The sequence below is a fragment of the Balaenoptera acutorostrata genome, chromosome 2 (genome assembly GCF_949987535.1).
Source record: "Balaenoptera acutorostrata chromosome 2, mBalAcu1.1, whole genome shotgun sequence".
Taxonomy (NCBI): domain Eukaryota; kingdom Metazoa; phylum Chordata; class Mammalia; order Artiodactyla; family Balaenopteridae; genus Balaenoptera; species Balaenoptera acutorostrata.
In genome coordinates, this window is record NC_080065.1 from 41579590 (window position 1) to 41600309 (window position 20720).

The 20720-nt window shown below is 37.0% G+C and overlaps 1 non-coding gene across 1 annotated transcript; it reads right to left on the minus strand.

Moving 5' to 3' along the window:
- Window positions 1-16169: 16169 nt before the first annotated feature.
- LOC114235689 (small nucleolar RNA SNORD28) lies at window positions 16170-16243 on the minus strand. The gene has a single exon (XR_003621805.1). It is a non-coding gene; the product is annotated as a small nucleolar RNA SNORD28 (small nucleolar RNA).
- Between the last annotated feature and the right edge of the window lie 4477 nt (window positions 16244-20720).

Below are 20720 nucleotides of genomic sequence, written 5' to 3' on the forward strand. Positions count from 1 at the left end.
ATGAGAGTTTCACCATAATATTAGATATTTACAGAACTTGAGGAATAGTGATATATTAAGACATTTCCTCACAAGTATTGGCTGGTGCTAAACTTGACAATAAACTAGTATGCTAATAAAATGCATGATCTGAAGAGTTTGCTGAACTTTAACAAAATATTTATGAAGAATAATACACAGAGATACATACTTTATGCTGCTTGTTTTACACAGATATAATGGACTAGGAAAATATTTAACAAATATTAATATTTATAATATTTATAATAAGGCTAGAAGTGAAAAATTTTAGCATGCCAAACTTCCACAAAGGCTTTTGTAATACTTACTGAGAAAGGATGATGATAAACTTTCACAAATGTAATCACTTAATGTGATCCCTTAAACTAGACATTCTTGATCTATTCTACTAAATTTTGCTGACAGTATTATTTCTTATTATTATGGTTATTTTGTTTGCACATTATCAGTAAAGTGTAGAATCAGCTAAAAATGTTAACTATGATTTTTTTCAAGACTGTAGACCTTAGATTTATGAGTCTCATTAATCTCAATGTCAGCAATCCATAACATTCTAGATTTTTTGTCTAAGTTTTCTAGTTAAATGTTTATTTATATATCCTGTGCTGCTACACAGTCTTAATAATTAAAATTTTAACTGCCCTGAATAATGGTATTCTGAATAATAATATTAGAAATATTATTAAATATTCTAATTAAATTCCAATAAATATTCTAATAAAATTAGAAATGTAACTGCCCTGAATAATGTTATTCCGCACTGAGTTACCTTAATTTGACTATGCCATCACCCAACTGCTAGTTACATAGTTTGTTTCAATTTATTTATTTGTTTGTTTTTCTGTATTTGGAAACACTAAAATGATTAATTTCCAGCAAATAATTGTTTACAAGATTTGCAAATAACTGTTTCAAAGATTTATTTGAATTTAAAGTACATTTTTTAGAAAAATCAACTTTGAGATATAATTTATATATAATAAAATGCACATTTTTTTTTTAAATTTTATTTATTTATTTATTTATTTATGGCTGTGTTGGGTCTTCGTTTCTGTGCGAGGGCTTTCTCTAGTTGCGGCGAGCGGGGGCCACTCTTCATCGCGGTGCGCGGGCCTCTCACTATCGCGGCCTCTCTTGTTGCGGAGCACAGGCTCCAGACGCGCAGGCTCAGCAATTGTGGCTCACGGGTCTAGTCGCTCCGCGGCATGTGGGATCTTCCCAGACCAGGGCTCGAACCCGTGTCCCCTGCATTGGCAGGCAGATTCTCAACCACTGCGCCACCAGGGAAGCCCAAAATGCACGTTTTAATTATAAAGACCAATGTGTTTTGACAAATGTACACTTTTATATAACCACCAATACAGATACAGAAAATTTTCATCAGCTCAGAGACTTTCTTTGAGCTCCTTTGCAGCCAATCCCACCCTCCCCCCAACTTCCCATCCCAAGGCCACTTACCAGCTTTCTATCATCGTATATTAGTTTGGCCTGTCCTAGAACGAAGTATAAATTAATCATACAGTAGTTATTCTCGTGTCTGGCTCTTTTGGTTCAGTATAATATTTTTGAGATTTATCCATGTTGTCACCTGTCTTGGTAGTTTGTTCCTCTTTATTGGTAGGTAGTATTCCGTTGTATGAATTTGTTCATTCACGTGTTGAAAGACATTTGGGTTGTTTCCAATTTGGGGAGATAATGAATGAAACTGCAATCAACATCTTGTACAAGTCTTTTGTGGACATAGAATTTTATTTCTCCAGGATAAATACTTATTCTGGAATTTCTGGAGCATAGGTATCTTTAATTTTATAAGAAATTACTGAACCATTTTCCAAAGTAATTGTACCATTTTACATCCCAACTGGCAATGTATGAGCATTCCAGTTGCTCCACATTCTTAACAACATGTCACTTTTTCTAGTTCTTGTAGTATTACAGGACAGTGAGACCTCACAAATTTACGTCTTGGAGACCACAGGATTTCTGAGATCAGAAGACAACAAAAATAAGAGAGTTTTAAACTGTGAGATTGCAAGGTAATGCCATGTCTTTCGATTTCTGGATTTGATTACTCAGTAACATACTCATATAAGAGAATTAACTGGAAAGAGCATTTTCTTTGCATCTGAGACTTCCTCAGACTCAAAGCCCTCGCATCAGCTCAGAGGTTCAAAAACGTTTGGCAGGTGTCTCCTACTCAAAGCAAAGATTGTCCTTGTTCTGGAGGCTTGCTCCTCCACCTATCTTGTCCCCAGCCTCAGCAACTGCACCAGGTAGAAGTGTTCTCTGTCTCTTGTTCAGCTGTGAAGAGTTTATCTCTCTGGACAGTTTAGTTCTAGATTTATTTGTACCAAATAGGATTTTCACAAAATGGTGGTTTTCAACAAACGCATCAGTTTTCAGTTTATTGGGTAACTTGTGTCAGTAGGAGTGAAGGTCTTTCACTTTCTTTTACATCCTAACCATAAGCAGGGCTCTTACAAAAAAAAAAAAATTTTTCTTTTTTGCTAATTTGAATGATTTCCTAAGTATATATTCCCAGAAGAACATTATTAAGTCAAGAATAATAAATGTTTTTGTAATGATTGCCAAAAAGAATGATAATATGATGAGAGTACTATATGTCAAAAGAAATCCTATGTTCCTTTATCCACAGAGTGTTACTCCACAGAGTTGAAACAGGACTCATTGAATTTTATTGCATTTATTCTGTTACAATATTTGTCTATTGTTTTCAAACTTATTTGCATGATATACTCTCCCCTTACCCATTGATCGTTTATTCAACACTCATTTATTCCAAGAGCAATCTTACGACCTTTCCCCCACTTTTGCAAGCCAAATGAAATAAATGAGAATAGCTGCTAGTGGGTACGGGGTTTCTTTTTGGAGTAATTAAAATTTTCTAAACTTGATTGTGGTGATGTTTGTACAACTCTGAATGTAATAAAAATCATTGAATTGTATATTTTAAGTAGAAGAATTATATGGTATGTGAATGTTATCACAATAAATCTATTATCTAAAAAATGAAATAAGGGAAGGAAATGTGAATGTCAGTAAAGCTTCTATGTCTCCAACAACTGAATTCTCACCCAACTGAAAACCAAAATCAATTTTATGGGGCAACTTCCTAGCACATTGAAAAAAGAAAGCAAATAATCGGATCTATCAGAACATCATCACAATAAATACAATAGAATGTACTAAATTTTTGTTTGATGCCAGGTACTGAGCTAAACATTTTAAATGAATTCTCTTATTTAATTTTTATATCAACTCCAAGAAGTTACTATTATTTATGATACTTTTTGTAAGTGAGAAAACTGATATTTAGATCAAAAAAAGTAACTGAAAGAGCTAGAGCTCAAATCCTAGGTTCGTCTGATTTAATTGTTTTAATCTGTTGCTTCCCAACATTAGAGCATAAGATTCCACTGCTGTTGGCTAAAAAATCTGCACATTCAGAGACCCACACTCAGTGTCACTCAAAGGCCAAAAAAGTAGTATGGACACATCACAGCCTACGCTGCTAAAAACCCAGATCCAGGAATCCTAAAAGCCTAATTTGAGAAATCCTAAATTCTTCGGAGATTAACTGGAAAGCAGGGGGTGCCGATAGATCTTACACTTAACAGGTATGCTCCTGTTCAACATCAGTTTAAAACCTCATTGATCCTGTGTCCAGCCACAATAACAATACTTTAGGTTCTATGACACTTTATAGTCAATGAAGAGATATGGTAATGGTTAAGATAATTTATGACCAGCCTTTTGAGAATTATTGAATATAAGTTTTGCAAGAAATCTTTGAAATTTTATTTTATAGGTAAGGATACAATTCCCAGAGAAGCTAAGGCAATTTTCCAAGGTAAAGCAATTTTTTGGAAAGAAAATCAGGGAACTATCTCAGGTGTTTTGAGCCAGGGTCCAAGAATTCTTTTACCACATTGTATTGGTTATTACTGATTAATAAGTATTAGTTCCCTTTTTTCTCTCCAGTCCTTTGTGAATGCCCAAACACTGGGCCAATAATCATTTGTAATACTGCTTCCATGGTCTCTAGTGTAGTCTGCTCTCTGCCTGCAAACTCTGGAAATAAACTTGGCATTATCCCAGACTCTGCTCCTGCCAAGTCTAGTTTCATCAGAGAGTAATAAAGAACAACAATACACATTTTTACTTTAATGTTCAAAGAACACTTCTGGATCATTGAATTTTGGACAGCATTTCATCTGTGGGATGCAAATTATTCTAATTACAACAAGTTTACCTTATAAAAAAGAACACCTGCTTTTTCAGGGCAACATCCCCTAAACAATATTGAATTGAATAAAATTAAATTTTGCTTGCACTTAATAGTAGTTAGGAAAGGATGCAAAAGAAGCAAGGAATTATATTTGCCACTAGGGAAAGCACTGGATGGTTAGAGAACTTTATGGAAGGAACACTTTAGAATTTTATACTGTGTGCCTTTGTACCATGTGCATTCAATTAAAAAAAAAAAGAAATAATAGCATGTAAAAATTCTTCAGTGTTGACATTCTAACAATGAACTACTCCTTTTAGAAATACAATTAAACAGTCAGTAACTGAGGTTTGCTTTATACATAGTAAGTTTTCCAGCTAACTAAAGCTTTCAGCTCCAAGGTGCATCACTGCGTATATTTCACTATTCCTTCTATAAGTATAAATTCTATATAAGGCTGCTGTGTTTGCCAGGCATGGGACTAACCCTGTGATACAACAGAGGACATGGTCCCTGCCCTTATGGTGTTTTTATAGTGTTAGAAGGATCATTACTAAAGACATCTCATTTTTGCCTCTTTAAACCAAGGGTAATCTATGCACATCCGTGTAGTCTTAATGACTTTTGATGAACATCCATTATTGAAATAAAGCACTAGGACTCTATTTTAGACTTTGTGTCTCTTCCTTCTTAAATAGAAGGCTGTCAACCTCTATGGCACTGAGGGTGTCCAAATTTACCAAATTTCTAGTATTTTTCATTTTTATAGTTTTTAATCTTCGATGAGAGGTGAAACCAGATAAGTAGACTTGTCAAAAATTGTATGCTCAATAAATGAGACTCTGAAATATGTCCCTGTAAAGTATCTGGCCACTTAAGGGGACTCTAGGAAACTTCTTCAGTGATTTTAGGAGAACCTTGGGTTCGTGTATTTGCTAAAAGTTAGAGCTCCCCGTAAATGATATTACCAACTGTTAACTCCATTCTCTTTGTGAGGTTAGCAGAAGGGAAAATTGGTAACTGGGCCGCTTTGACTGCCATAACAAAATACCATAGACCGGGTGGCTTAAACAACAGAAATTTATTTTCTCACAGTTCCAGCAGGGTTAATTTCTAGTGAGAACTTTCTTCCTGGCTTGCAGATGGCCACCTTCTAGCTGTGTCCTCACGTGGCAGCGAAAGAACAAGCTCTCTGGTGTCTCCTCTTATAAGTACACTAATCCTATTGTATAATGGGGGGGGGGCAAAAATATTCAGCCCACAGCAGATGGTTAAACTAAATAATCATCTTTATTTTTCATATCATTTTATTTGTGTATAATTTATACACAAATAATAATTATAATAATTATAATTTATAATTTATTTTATTATATTATTAATCATATTACTGTTATTATATTAGATAGTGATGTGTATGGAAATTCTCCTGAGACATCTATTTTAGTGTTATTTGGTTGAGTATCAATTTGTAGTTAAACTCAGAAATAGCATCTATTCTTTGAATATCTCAAAAGAGGATATCAAAGTACTAGGGCCTGTAGTTAGTTTGTAGACTCAAGGCTTTTGGTTTCCATTATATATTTTGTTAAGGCTATAGACATCTGTAAGTTCAGAAATAACCTTTACTATTATCAAACACGTATGTCTCTCAAGGTCAGAGTAGAAGCTGTGTTAAACATTTTTGTTGTGAGATTGATATTACTGCTTGATGAGGGGAATGAAGGAGCAAAATTCACTGATCAAATTTGTTTTTCAGTACAGTCTCCAAATAAGAATGAGCCTTGATTGCTAAAAAGCTTTCCCCTGGGGTTTTCTTTAAAGGGTTATAATGTTAATTTTCAATGACTGTCCTTAATACAGTAGTTGTGAAACCAATCAAGTGTAATGATCCTTCATCTGGAAATTTCTCAGACTTCATCTAATGGATCTTTAAATTGTTTGTACAGATCATGGGTCAATGAATTAAGCTAGTGGCTTTGTTCTTGGTAGTGGTGTGAAATGGGACGGTACAATAAACAGAAAACACTAAGGCTTTTCTTCATAGGAAAGTAAATATACGTTATGAGTATTTTTCATTTATACATTACAGTGAAACCACTAGTCCCTTCCTTCCAGCATGACCGTGAAATACTTGTCTTCAATCAACAGACAGCTGGGTGTACAACGTTTGCTAAACTAGCTGAGTACTTACTGTACTTCCTAAACTGAAATGTGTAAATGACCAGTTGAGGATAATGTTAAACTGCTCTTTCTAACTTTTAGGTCCAGTAGGTGTAGGGTGGTCCAATAGGTGTTGCCTGAAATTCTGCAGTTCTAGGAGTGATACTGACATTGCTGGCCCAGACCATACTTTGAAGAACAAGGCTCCAAAAGGCTCAAGGCACAGTCATTTCTCTTAAAAACTTACAAAACGTGAACTGATAAAAATAACATTACTATCCTACTCTCTATGGGTGCGTTGAGGATTGATGAGATTACATATGTCAAGCAACTGGCACAAGGTAGTTCAAAAATGATAAAACCTATTAATTGAATAAATAAGAGACATTGTCTATTATGCTTAATTTTACGTAGCTTTATTTACCTAAGGCAGGGAATTTGGAGGACTTGTTATGGCAGCATGGGCATGTTGATATAAGTTTGTTAGAAACAGTAAACTCTAGAGATGTGGGACTTGATTTCCAAAGTGGGAGTAAACTCATCAGTGGCTTCCAGTCACGGTGATGACAAGGTAAAAGCAGTAATTTAATCTGGCAAAATTAAAGTTTTGGAAACCAGTGTAGATGGTTTTGCAGTAATATAGATGTGACTTGATGAGGGCATGTGGGTAATGGTGGAAGTAATGAAAAGAGTGGAAGAGAGACCAGTGTTTATTGATTGCCTACTCTCAGTCAGGCAGCACGCTTTCTGTTACACTGGTTGCATGTCAAAACCATCTGGGAGACTTTCAAATGTGTGCACACACCCAGGTCTCACTCCCAGACCTCACCAGAATCTCTGTGGGATGGTCCAAGCAAATCTTTTTAAATGCTCTTCAAAACCTTCTCCTCTGGGGCTTCCCTGGTGGTGCAGTGGTTGAGAATCCGCCTGCCAATGTAGGGGACACGGGTTCGAGCCCTGGTCTGGGAAGATCCCATATGCCGCGGAGCAACTGGGCCCGTGAGCCACAACTACTGAGCCTGCGCGTCTGGAGCCTGTGCTCCGCAACAAGAGAGGCCACGATAGTGAGAGGCCCGCGCACCGCGATGAAGAGTGGCCCCCGCTCGCCGCAACTAGAGAAAGCCCTCGCACAGAAACGAAGACCCAACACAGCCAAAAATAAATAAATAAATAAATTTATTTTAAAAAAAAACAAAAAACCTTCTCCTCTGTTATGGCTGGTGCACCACTGCCTGGAAGTCTTCCTCTCTGCAGAACTCCTACAGGGAGACCTCCACTCCTTCCCTTCCCCACTTCTCCTCCAGCCTGGCCACCTTCACATAACATCCCCCAGGGAAGAGATAAGTAGTTACAGCAGACATCTGTACTCTGCTCCTCTGACAGCCTTCTGTTTTACTCTCAAAAGTCTAGATTTAAAGTAAAAAATGTTTGAAAGTTAACTGTTTTTTCTCTTTACCTCTCTGCTCTACCTAATAACTCTAAGGCAAAGTAGATGCCTCTGTTTATGAAGGGAATCCTCAGGAAGCGCAGACAAGAAAGAGATGCACACAGTTCAATACTGCACGATCCTTCATCACTACAATAAATGGCCTGAGCCAGGGTATGATTCCAGGTCTAAGTCCCGAGCACATATTATTCCTTCTCTGCCTTGCTGCCAAGCATTGCAAGCTCTCCAGGAAAAAGCAATTAAATTAATAATGACTTTTGCTCTTCCTTTTCTAAGACAGGAAAGAAGTAAAAGTCATTATTTCATCTCACCAGAACAGTACTCTGAAATATTAAGATATATAGTGCAGTAATTGTAGCAACATCTTTATCTTGATCTACGAGGCTCTCACAACAGATCCCATTTTCATCACACATCTCTAACTCCTCACTTCATATTTTTGGCCCAACTCGGATTTTAAAAATCAAACATCATCCTTTCTTACAGATCTTTCTCTCCCACTTTTGCCTTTTCAAGGTTCTCTAATACTTCTTACCTGTCTTGACTGGATTAAATCTCTCTTCTGTCAGAGCACAATTTGTAAAGTTTTAGCTTCCCTGAAAAGAAGAGTTGAGTTGACCCAGTTAAAAACTTGTATGTATTAATAATCCCAACACAATTCTGAATCCCTTTTCAAAACTGGCATTTCCTCAATATGTATGTTTTCTTAATGTATGTATGTTCTTTTAAAGTTTTAAATGCATATAGTATTGCATTGCCCTCTGTTCTTTTCTCTGGAACTTCTCTAAAATACATCTGTTATGGTTTCCTGGAAACAGTGATTCTCAAGCCCCACTTACACATTAGAATCTCTTGAAGGCTTTAAAAAATATTGTTGCTTGAGCCCAATTAAGTCAGAATCTTTGGGGTGGTATCAAGGTGTGTGTTCATTTTTTAAATGTCAGAATTGAGAATTGCTACTTTAGGTCATGCATTGCTTTGAAGATGTCCCTTCTCTTTTCCTTGAAAATGACCGCAACAACACAACAACCCTAGGGCGTGGGTTCAGCGGGAGGAACCCTAGCAAGGTTTGGAGGCCTAGTAACTGGAGGGCTCCCAAGAGACAAATTTGGAAGTCACAAAATAAGAAGACATAACTCAACCAAGGATATTGAATCCGTTACTAAGTACTGTATTTATAGTCCTTGCTTCAGCTAAATCTCCTATGCCTGTAGGAAGTACCTCTTGCTCAAAATCAATGTTTTAGATGATGGATCAATGACTTGTGTTTCTCTGCTCTGCATGGAAGGCTATGGGGAGAAGAGCAGAGTCAGGCATGCCTTAATTGTCTTCTCACTCTGTCATCCATATGAACCCTAAATTTTCCAGGGTAAACTGTTCTTTACAGATTTATCAATAAAGGGCCCAGAATGTCTAGCTAAACCCCTGCCACAGGGACCCCTGGTACAGAAGGAGCATTGTAGGATAGTCTGTGGTTCTGAACTTGAGACTAGGCACCAGGCGCCTTACTCATCATAATATTGCTCTTTATTTTGAACACATCAGTAAGCAATCTGGGCCTCAGTTTCCTTACTGTCAAAAGGGTATAAGATCGGGACTTCCCTGGTGGCACAGTGGTTAAGACTCCGCCTGCCACTGCAGGGGACACGGGTTCGAGCCCTGGTCCAGGAAGATCCCACATGCCGCAGAGCAACTAAGCCCGTGTGCCACAACTACTGAGCCTGCGCTCTAGAGCCCACGAGCCACAAGTACTGAGCCCGCAGACCACAACTACTGAAGCCCACGTGCCTAGAGCCTGTGCCCCGCAACAAGAGAAGCCACTGCAATGAGAAGCCCGCGCACTGGAAGGAAGAGTAGCCCCCGCTTGAACCAACTAGAGAAATCCCGTGCGCAGCAACCAAGAAAGACCCAAAGCAGCCAAAAATAAATAAATAAATAAATAAATAAATAAATTTATTTGGAGAAAAAAGGGTATAAGATCAAGTGCCATAAATACCTCAAAGGATTTTGTAAAGTGAGACAATCATATAGCTAAGTGCTTGAAAAATTACAATGTACAATTCAAACAAAAAATGATTTTTATTACTGTGATTATTTATGAATGATGAATTTAGTCCATGTTCTTCTATTTTTTGGCCAACTTTTGTGATAGAACGAAGTTTAAGAAGTACAAACAAGAGGAAAAACAGTCTCACTGCAGTACATTTAATGATATGAACACAATGAAAACAAAGAAAAGAATTTTTAAAAGAGAAGAAGAGGAAGACATCCTGGGTATTTGTGATGACAATGAAAATTTGAGGGGAAGGAGGGGAAAAGTGTCACTCTTTTTAATTTTGCTGTTTTGTAATGTATACCTTCTGCTGAAACATACTTGCTCTCCCTTTAGCAACCCAAGCATTGTTTAGGGCAGAAATGGCTGACTTTTAAGTTGAATTCTCGAAACTCCAGAAGGAACTTTTGTTTCTTCCTAAGCCAAAGTAAAAATTCAGTCTTTATCCTTATTACATTCTTCAGGGAAACGTCAGCTCCTCAGTACAGCCCCTGGGACATACTGCTGCAAAGCTGTTTGCCTGCTCTAGAGAAAAAGATCTCAAACTTCCCTCGAGATGCCACCAGAACTGCTCATTTCAGATACTTATACACAGAATGTTTCATTCTCAAAATAATTTTTCATTGACATGTTTTCCAAAGAGATTGTTAATATTAAAATTCTATATCAGAAATTACTTACTAATAAAGAGGTTAACCTCATAACAAACCAGGAAGGTTGTAAAACGCTTTATGAATACCTAAGGCTTCTGCCACAAACAAGAAAATGGTAATACACAAGGGGAAATGTATTCCATCAGGAAGAATTGTGTTCCATTTAATTCCTGCCATGGTTACTCCTCTATTCTGTTTTCCCTTAACATTTATGAAATTAGTCAATGCTATATTATTTTACTTTTATGGTTATCTTTGGAAGAGTGATTATTAAAAAATCCATGAAAACTTTTCCTCCTTAAAGGCAAAATTGCACATTATTCAGTATGCAGTTAACACTTGATAAATACTTTAAAATTATGTACTACTTTGAATCACATGATATTACCATTTTCATGAGTCAAGTGTAATTTTATATCAACAATCCCATATGCCTGATTTCATACAGACTAACTCTTGTCAATCACTTTTTCAAATATTAGGTTGTTTGTATTTCATTTGTAAATATATAAGATTTTCCCATCCATGTCAGAAAAGGTTAGCTAAGTTTTTTTTTTTTCCTATTTAATGTAGACATTTACACTTTACGGCAATTAAATAATACTTCTTCATTCTATGATGGTTTCAAGTCTCTAAAAAGATCTTTCTTTCTTTCTTTCTGGCTGCGTTGGGTCTTTGTTGCTGTACACAGGCTTTCTCTAGTTGTGGCGAGCGGGGGCTACTCTTCGTTGCAGTGCGCGGGCTTCTCATCACAGTGGCTTCTCTTGATGAGGAGCACAGGCTGTAGGTGTGAGGGCTTCAGTAGTTGTGGCATGCAGGCTCAGTAGTTGTGGCTGGCGGGCTCTAGAGTGCAGGCTCAGTAGTTGTGGCTCACGGGCTTAGTTGCTCCGCGGCATGTGAGATCTTCCCGAACCAGGGCTCAAACCTGTGTGCCCTGTATTGGCAGGTGGATTCTTAACCACTGTGCCACCAGGGAAGTCCCAAATATTTTTCTTTATAAGTTTTAACATTCTTTTTTTGTTTTTGGAGGCTTTGGGGTTTTATTTTGGAGACAATATCCAGCTGCTGAAGACTTTTGAGCCCAAGAATGATATAACAAAAGCCATATTTTAGGAAGAATAATCTGGCAATGGTAGAATTGATAGGGAAGGGATGGTATGCAGATAGGTCAGACAGAAAACTACTACAATTGTCCTATGTTCCTGAGCCCAGTAAGTTCTTTAATTTAATTTTTATTTTATATTAAAGTATAGTTGATTTACAGTGTTGTGTTAGTCTCAGGTGTATAGCAAAGTGATTCAGTTATACATATACATACGTCCATTATTTTTCAGATTCTTTTCCCATATAGGTTATTACAGAATACTGAGTAGAGTCCCCTGTGCTATACAGTAGGTCCTTGTTGACTATCTATTTTTTATATAGCAGTGTGCGTATGTTCATCCCAAACTCCTAACTTATCCCTCCCTGCCACCTTTCCCCTTTGGTAACCATAAGTTTGTTTTTGAAGTCTGTGAGTCTGTTTCTGTTTTCTAAATAAGTTCATTGGTATCATTTTTTTTTGATTTCACATATAAGTGATATCATATGATATTTGTCTTTCTCTGTCTGACTTACTTCACTTAGTCTGATAATCTCTCGGTCCATGCATGTTGCTGCAAATGGCATTATTTCATTCTTTTTTATAGCTGAGTAATAGTCTGTTGTATATATGTACCTCATCTTCTTTATCCATTCCTCTCTATGGGCATTTAGGCTGCTTCCATGTCTTGACTACTGTAAATAGTGCTGCAATGAACATTGGGGGGGATATCTTAGCATTCTTATCCCTAATTTTTTATTTTAATTACATTCCTTTGATATCTTGTAGACAGGTATGTTGAACCAGAATGTTTCAGCTTTAATTTTTCTTGGGCTCAGTATGTTATCTCTATACATAATTCACATGTTAGCTAACAGCATTCTTATTTCTTTAACACCATTTTCAAATTGTGTTTATCCAAACTTGAAAAGGCAAATCCCTAAAGTTCCACTGCAACAGATACTCAGGCAAGTTTTTTCTTACCATTTCAGTTAGTCAGTCCTACTCTTCACTTGCCTTCCTCCCAATAGAAAAACAATGTTTAAAAATTTTTTTCACAGTAAGAAATATGGATTTCCCTTCTAAGTTACTACTAGAAATCACAAACGTTAATAATATCTAACAAAGGCATACTTAAGGTGATTGCACATCGTTCAACACTGATTTAATTCAACTTTCATGACTTTCTTCCCACCACCACACCAACAGAACCTCCACAAATATTAAATAGCAAAACATTATAAAGACTGCATACTCAAATTGTCACTGCCTTTTCCATTCTATTTTCTAGCATGTAGTTCACATTTTAGTATCATTTGTTGACCAAACCTTGTACATAGCAATGCTTCCAAAATGCTGATATCCCAGAGAACCCATATTTCCCAGAGAATAATTGTAGTTGTTTCCCTTTATGTTTAATAAGATTCTTTGTCAATATAATGAGTCCACTCTTCCCCATCCCAATTTTCTACCCCTTAATTTTAGTTTATGCACATTTAGAGGTTGTTTTGCTTATTCTCTATACCCTTCTCTTGGGCAAATGCTTTTTCCCTTCCCTAGGAGTTTTATGTTGACTTTTTCTAATAGTTATGTAAACGCTTTCACGTGCCAATTCAGCATCTTTCTAGTTCCAGTTTCAGCAGTCCTTTGAAGATCTTCGTCTCCAGATCTAACCATTTCTTTCTTGAATAGCAGAATCACCCTTGATGTCTCCTTGCATGTATTTATTTTCCATTGGTCTTTCTCCATGGGAGGAGGCGGGGGAGAGTAAATGTGAATGTAGTTTGAATAAGGAAGAGGGAGGAATGGAGGGTTGGGAAAGGGAGGACAGGAAGGAAGGATGTGGAAGAGGAGAGCAGAACAAACTGGGGAATTCATTGCTTCCTCTGAGTCTATTACTTGCTAGAAGGACCCGCTTTCCATGGTTCTTAAGACTAAGGGAAAGAAAGACATGAGAAGAAGCACAAGAAAGTGGTGACTGCAATATCAGTGTTAGTCTGACAAAGAACTATGTAAAGAAGGTAATCAAAGAAGGACCAGATATTATGTGCTCATTTCTTCACACTTTTAGAGGGTTCCTCCTCTCCCTCTCCCACCCGTGGCCCAGCTCCAGCTCACGTGAATACCCTGGGTCATATCTGATCAGTTGTTAGAACTTGTCTCCAATGTGTTTATTTTCTCTCTCCCTTATATTGAAACTCAAAACCAAACTCTAAAACAATCTTACACTGAATTTTCCTAGTCATTAATCCATGTCTTCATAGCATAATTTTGAATAACAACCACATAAATTCACACTGTTTTTCTCTTGAATTGTTAAAATAAAGCTGGTTATCAACGGATATAGCTATTTTCAGAAGCTATAACGGGAAAATTCAAGTGGAGTTGGTTCTGTAGATGTGAAAGAGTAAAATCTGTCTGGGACTGAAGGACTGTAAATCAGCTTGGACTGGAAAAGAAAAAAGTAGTCCTGCCATTAATCAGCCTGGGAGGACAGACACAGATAAAACCAGCTACAAACTTAACAGGAAACATTGTTTCTTCCAAGGTCATGCAGCTATAAAATGCCATCATGAACCCCCCTCTTTGCATGACCACTGCTTTGTTCCTAATGATGCCTCCAGCCCTGCTTTTCTATCCTCACCCATCTATTACTGGAGATACTCAGTTACTAAACCATCCCTGCGTCATGATAGCACCCAGTTCCTAGTTTATCCCTGCTTCTCCTAATCCTGCTGCAGAAACAGCATGAAACCCAGAACTGGTCTCCCTTCCCTGAGAGCTTCCTCAGACTCCTTCAGCAGGAACCCAGACCTTACAGAGATGGCACCCTCTTCCCCCTCTGGGGAGCTCCATGCATGTTTCCTCTGCAGTGTGCTCCCATGCTTGCAAGTCAATAAATAAGATTTTGTCAAACGACGGGTTTGAGGGTGGTAGACTGGATGGTTGAGCCTTAACAGACGTCAAGTAGAAGTTGGAGAGTTTGAATGATTTTCTTGGATATTTGAAGTTTTAAAATAAGATTGCCCAAATGCCAGCTGTTGTTTTGGTGATATATAAATTATAAGAAAAAATGTGTTTTAAAAAAATCAAGGGCTTCCCTGGTGGTGCAGTGGTTAAGAATCTGCCTGCCAATGCAGGGGACACAGGTTCGAGCCCTAGTCCAGGAAGATCCCACATGCCGCAGTGCAGCTAAGCCCATGCACCACAACTACTGAGTCTGCGCTCTAGAGCCCTCAAGCCGCAACTACTGAGCCCACGTGCCACAACTACTGAAGCCTGCGTGCCTAGAGCCAGTGCTCCACAGCAAGAGAAGCCACCGCAATGAGAAGCCCGCGCACTGCAACGAAGAGTAGTCCCCGCTCGCCGCAACTAGAGAAAGCCCATGCACAGCAACGAAGACCCAACACAGCCAATAAATAAATAAATTAAAAAAAAAAATCAAAATCCTTTGAGACATAATGAAATAAGTATCTGAGTGAGGTTTCATGACTTCATCTAAAGCTGACAATTTTTTTTTTTTAATATTCTGTCAATAAACATTTATTTATTTATTTATTTTTGGCTGGGTTGGGTCTTCGTTTCTGTGCGAGGGCTTTCTCCAGTTGCGGCAAGCGGGGGCCACTCTTCATCGCGGTGCGCGGGCCTCTCACTATCGTGGCCTCTCTTGTTGCGGAGCACAGGCTCCAGACGCACGGGCTCAGTAGTTGCAGCGCACGGGCCTAGTTGCTCCGCAGCATGTGGGATCTTCCCAGACCAGGGCTCGAACCCGTGTCCCCTGCATTGGCAGGCAGATTCCCAACCACTGCGCCACCAGGGAAGCCCTAAAGCTGACAATTTTCAATAATAAAAATTCTTTCAATGATAGAGACATTACTTTTCTAAAAGGCCTGACAGTTTTGCTAAGAAGAAATAAATTTCCATCAAGTGTTTAATTTTTAACAAGTTGAATGATCTCTGGGGTTTCTCTTCTGTATCAAACCTTGAATCTCCTTGGCAAGTACCCAATACAAACATTTATTTGCCTTCACTCTTCAAACAGGTACTGTATTGCATATACACCAGTAGTATTTGATTTAGAAGAGTACTACACGTATGGCCTATTTCTGACATATCTACTTCAGTTCTATGCATTGCAGCTTCAAAATACATTTTATATCTGATGAGAAAAATCCTTTCCGACCAGCCTCATCTTTTTTTCAAAATAGTCTAAATTGTTTAGACTGTTTATTCTGCCAAATACATTTTGTTAAAATGTGGTTTAATTCTAAAAGAAAATTATATTAAATGCTTTTTAATGTTAAAAATAACATTAAACTTCTAAATTAATTCTGAAACAATTGAATTTATAGTCTCAGGGCTTAGCATGCTTGTCTTTTTCAAATATTATTTTGTTTCTCAGTAAAGTTCCTTTTATAGATGTGTACCTAATAGTTTTACTATTTTAAATACAAGGTTTATTGTTTTTCTTTCTTTTTAAAATTTTTTTCATTAATAGAAACTGCCTTTAGAACTCTAACATGCTATTAACTGTGGTACCTCACAGATGATAAACATGTCAATCAAATTATCCAACTCATTATTTTTCTTTAATAAAGATAATACTCATGACAAGAAAAGTTATAAAATGCGGAAAAATACATAGACCATCATACTCCTAATAGGCCATGGTATCATCTTATTATCTAAAAATATTAGCAATTATATCCCAGCTTGTTAAAAAAGTTCTACCTTCTATTCTTGTTCCATGTTGTGGTAGGCAGAATAATGGCCTCCCAAAGATGTTCATGTCCTAGTCTCTGGAACCTGTGAATATGCAAAAGGAAACTCAGGTTTCAAATAGAATTAAGGTTGCTATTCAACGGGCCTTAAAATAGGGAAATTGTCTCGATGGCCCCAGTCTAATCACAGGAGTCCTTAAAAGCAGAGAATCTTTCTCGGCTTCAGTCTGAGAAGGATGTGAAGACAGAAGAAGGTCAGAAAAATGAGACATTAGAAGGGCCAGGCACTGCCGGCTTTGAGCCAGGGAATATGAGTGGCTTCTGAAAACAGGGAAAGTCTCCGCCACAGCCTCCAGAAAGGACTGCAGCCCTGCCAACCCCTGGATGTTTTCTCAGTTAGATCCATGTCAGACTTGTGATCTACATAACTGTGAGATAATGAACTTATGTGTTTTATGCCACTAAGTTTGTGATAATTTTTTACAGCAACAATTGAGACTAACACAGGTCTTTACATTGATCTGAACAGTATTGAATAATAATGTCAAATCTGGGGTGGAGAAAGAGACATTTAGGTCCAAAAAAACAAATGAGGCTGCCTTCCCTCAGCAACAAATGATACAAGAATTCTTCCCCACTTCATTAAATTTCTAATCTAGTTTTATTGATCTGATTTCTAATGATACATTTTAATGCCTCATATTTTCTTTTTCTGGTTTCCTTCATTTATTTTTGTTACTTTCTTGACATACCATTTTCAAAGGATTATACAAGATTTCTCTACATCCATTTTTTAAGGAACTTTGAGGCAGCATCTTCTCTAATGGGTTCTTATTTGAAAGTCATAATCCCCTTAAAGTATTGGCCCCTTCTGGTACTTTTGCCATCATATCTCTTTATACCTGTTATGACAAGACTCAGGTCTTACGTCCATATTCTTATTTTCATCTTTTGATTTTTCTCACATTTAAGCTCTATTTCTAAAGATAGATATTATATACTATATATAGTATATATACTACATATAGTATATATATACTATATATATACTATATGCAGTATATATAGCTAATGACCTTGCTCCATTCTCCTCAATTTCTCCTGTAGAGATCCAATCATCGTGGGTAGGGTGAATGTCAGTTGTTGTCTTCCCAGTAGCCCTTTCTCCTCCTTTTTTAATGGCACAGTGCTCTTAGGCTAAATCACAGTGACCCACCCCTTCCTAACTAACAGGTAGTACATAAACCAAGATTCTGTCTCTCCTGGGAATCGGAATCTTGAATAGAATGCCATGGTGGTCCTAAAGTTGAGTTGTGGGCACTCAGAAGAAACTGTCTCTGAATTTCTGACTGAGATGCCGAAAGCTGTCATAGTTCAGTTTTTTTCTGAGGCATGGTTATTGTGTTTTCCCTTCTACTATGCGAGCTATGCAACATCTTCCTTTTAAATACGTTTATTTACTTAATTTAACCAGAGCCAGTTTCTAATTAGCCTCAGACTGATACACAGAAGATGGTGATCAAGATGATATATAATATTCTCACCTATTTCCATGGATTAGTGCCAGTGTTTCTTTGTATGCTATCTTAGTTAAGAATCTTTTAGTTCTACTGTAAGACTGGAGATAACAAGAAGAAAGAAAATATACCACATAAGTATGAAAAATAAGAATAAGAACACATTCTAGGGGGATCTCCCCAGTGACTCCATTGATACCAAATGTGCCTTCCAATTAACTCCTGTTTTCTCCAAACTGTGAGACTGCACACAATGGATGTTAGAGTGAGATTAATAGAGTGGTATACCTTTTGCTTCCTGTTTTGCAGTAAGGATGTCAGCAAACCTCTTTCCCAAGTCAGTCCTATGTAATCTCAAATTAAGTAAAATCTTCTAGCAGCCATGGGTTTATGTCAACCCACTCCAGCCCTCAGCTGCCAAACGGTGACATATAAATGAGGAAAACATCCATGTAATAATGTGGTTTAATGGTCTACATGGCAAACAGGGCAAGACATCCACTGACAAGGAAATGAGTGGCAATGAGGGCAGTCCTTGAGGGAAAAGCCAGAATGACATATTGGCATCAGATATGCTAAGTGAGGGACACTATGAAATAAGATTTAATAGTGAGTTCTTTTGTCCAGAAGAACCTTTCTCTAAGCCATTAGAACACCCACTACCTTGCCCCACCCCCCAAATGAGCATTTGTAAATCTGAGTTGCCCCTATCCCCTTTACTGGAATTAATCTTTAGGAGAAAAATTTCAGGGCCCAGACACCAGTGTATATAAAACTTCATTTACCCTGAAGGGAGAATAAAAGAATTTTTTGAAAAGTTACTCAGGCATCTCTGAGAATCTAAAGAAAAGTTGGAATACCTAACCACAAGAATTGCCTCAGAGAAACTGAGAAGCAGGAGTTCGTGTACCTTCCTTCTGTAGTTCTACCAGGAATTTAACTTAATCCACACAGTTGGGGAGTTGTAATCTCCTTATGTGAGAAATGGATGTGAAAAGACTTTAGAACAGCAATCAACGGTAATATGTTTGGCAGCCAGAAAAGACACATCCTACCTCAGGACCCTCACAGCTGTAACGTTTTTTAGTTTCAATGTAGTGCTTCTTTTCTTCTTTGTATTTCCTCTTTTCCCATTTAACCTCCATTACTCTGATTTTCACTCTGTCTGCCTTTTGTTTTTTCTATTTCTTAGATCATTCAATTGCATTCTGTAATTTTGAAAATTGATTATTTTAATATCTTTTGATCAATTTCTCTCTTAAAACTTTTATCATATTTTAAATTGTTTCATTATTCTCCAAAATTTTAAAAGTTAAAAAGGATCAGTGGTTTCCTCACCAGTGTTACCTTTCTTTTATATATACGATATATGAACTGTGAAAGCAAGTTACAAAAACTAGAGTGAGAACATCTTATTTTTATAGAAATAATGTGTATATAATAAATTTATACACCAACGTCTAGATCTAACTACCAAATTGCAAAAAAAAAATTTTAAGGAAAGAGGAACAGAATAAGTCAAATGATACCACAAATGAAGCAATCAACCAAATCCAAAATGTGGGAAATTCTTCAGAACAATGGACCTAATTTCTTCAACCATACATGTCATAAAAATAAGTGGAAGGAGAAACGATTAAAGACTTAAAAATTTGGTTTGTTACAAAATTCTTGTATCCTCATTTGCAAACAAACACACAAACAAAAAAGACAACTGTTAACATACATTTTTGAGAAAATCATGGAAATTATATTAAGGAATAATTAACTTTGTTATGCATGATAATGACATTGTAGCTATATATTTTTTAAAGCCTGTCTGTTAGAGATGCACACTGCAGTATTTTCTGGTGAAGTGTTATGATAGGTGAAATTTGATTTAAAATATTCCAGTCCCACTTGTCAAACTGTGTGCTTTGGGATGGGATGGGGCAATGGATAACAAGATTGACAGGATGTTAATCATTATTAAACATGGGTGATGGGTACAGGGGATTCATCATACTTGCTCTCTACTTTTATATATTTTTGAAAATTCCCATAGTATGGATGGTGAGTTTATAGGTGATTAATCTCTCCTTTTCAGTATTTTCTAATTTTTTGCTACAACGAATAAGTATTAGTTGTGCAACAATAAAATTCTTAAATATTTTAAAGTTATGTCCTATATTTTAAATGCATTCCCATTTCTAATAGAAGTTGTTCATCTTTTATGTGCTACTCCCAGTTTTTCAAGTTTTGAGAAATGAATTTTGACATTATCAGGAAAGGTGCCATCTTCCATCACAAGGCAGTTTTGAAGTTCAATTGAGATCACATTTCTGAAAATATAGTGTAGCCATCACAGTATTATCCAAATGTATTAGTATTTGTTATTGACTTGCTTCTTGCTTTTCTTTCTTTTTTCTTTTTTCATATTACAATCCAAACTGTAAGCACATATACACGAATACATGCACTTTCATCTTATGTTCTTTTCCCTGAGATGCAACTAAAATCTCCTTTGAATAACTTCTAGATGCAGGGAAATTATCCTCAGATAACTTTCCATATTTCCCTTAAGAGTATCCCTATTAGAAATTGTCATATTCTCCTCTCAAAAGAAAGCACCACATTCTCAAGAGATAAATGTAAAATATCTTGGTGCATGGAAAATACTGAGTAGTAGTAGTAGTAATAATAAATTATAATAATAATTTGCTTTCCTCTCCGCGCCCTTCAGTTTCTCTCTTTCTGCTTCTTCCATTTGTCTCAAGGCCTATTATTATTGCCCTGCCCCTATCCTCCTAGTTCTTCCAGGCATAATGGTCCATTT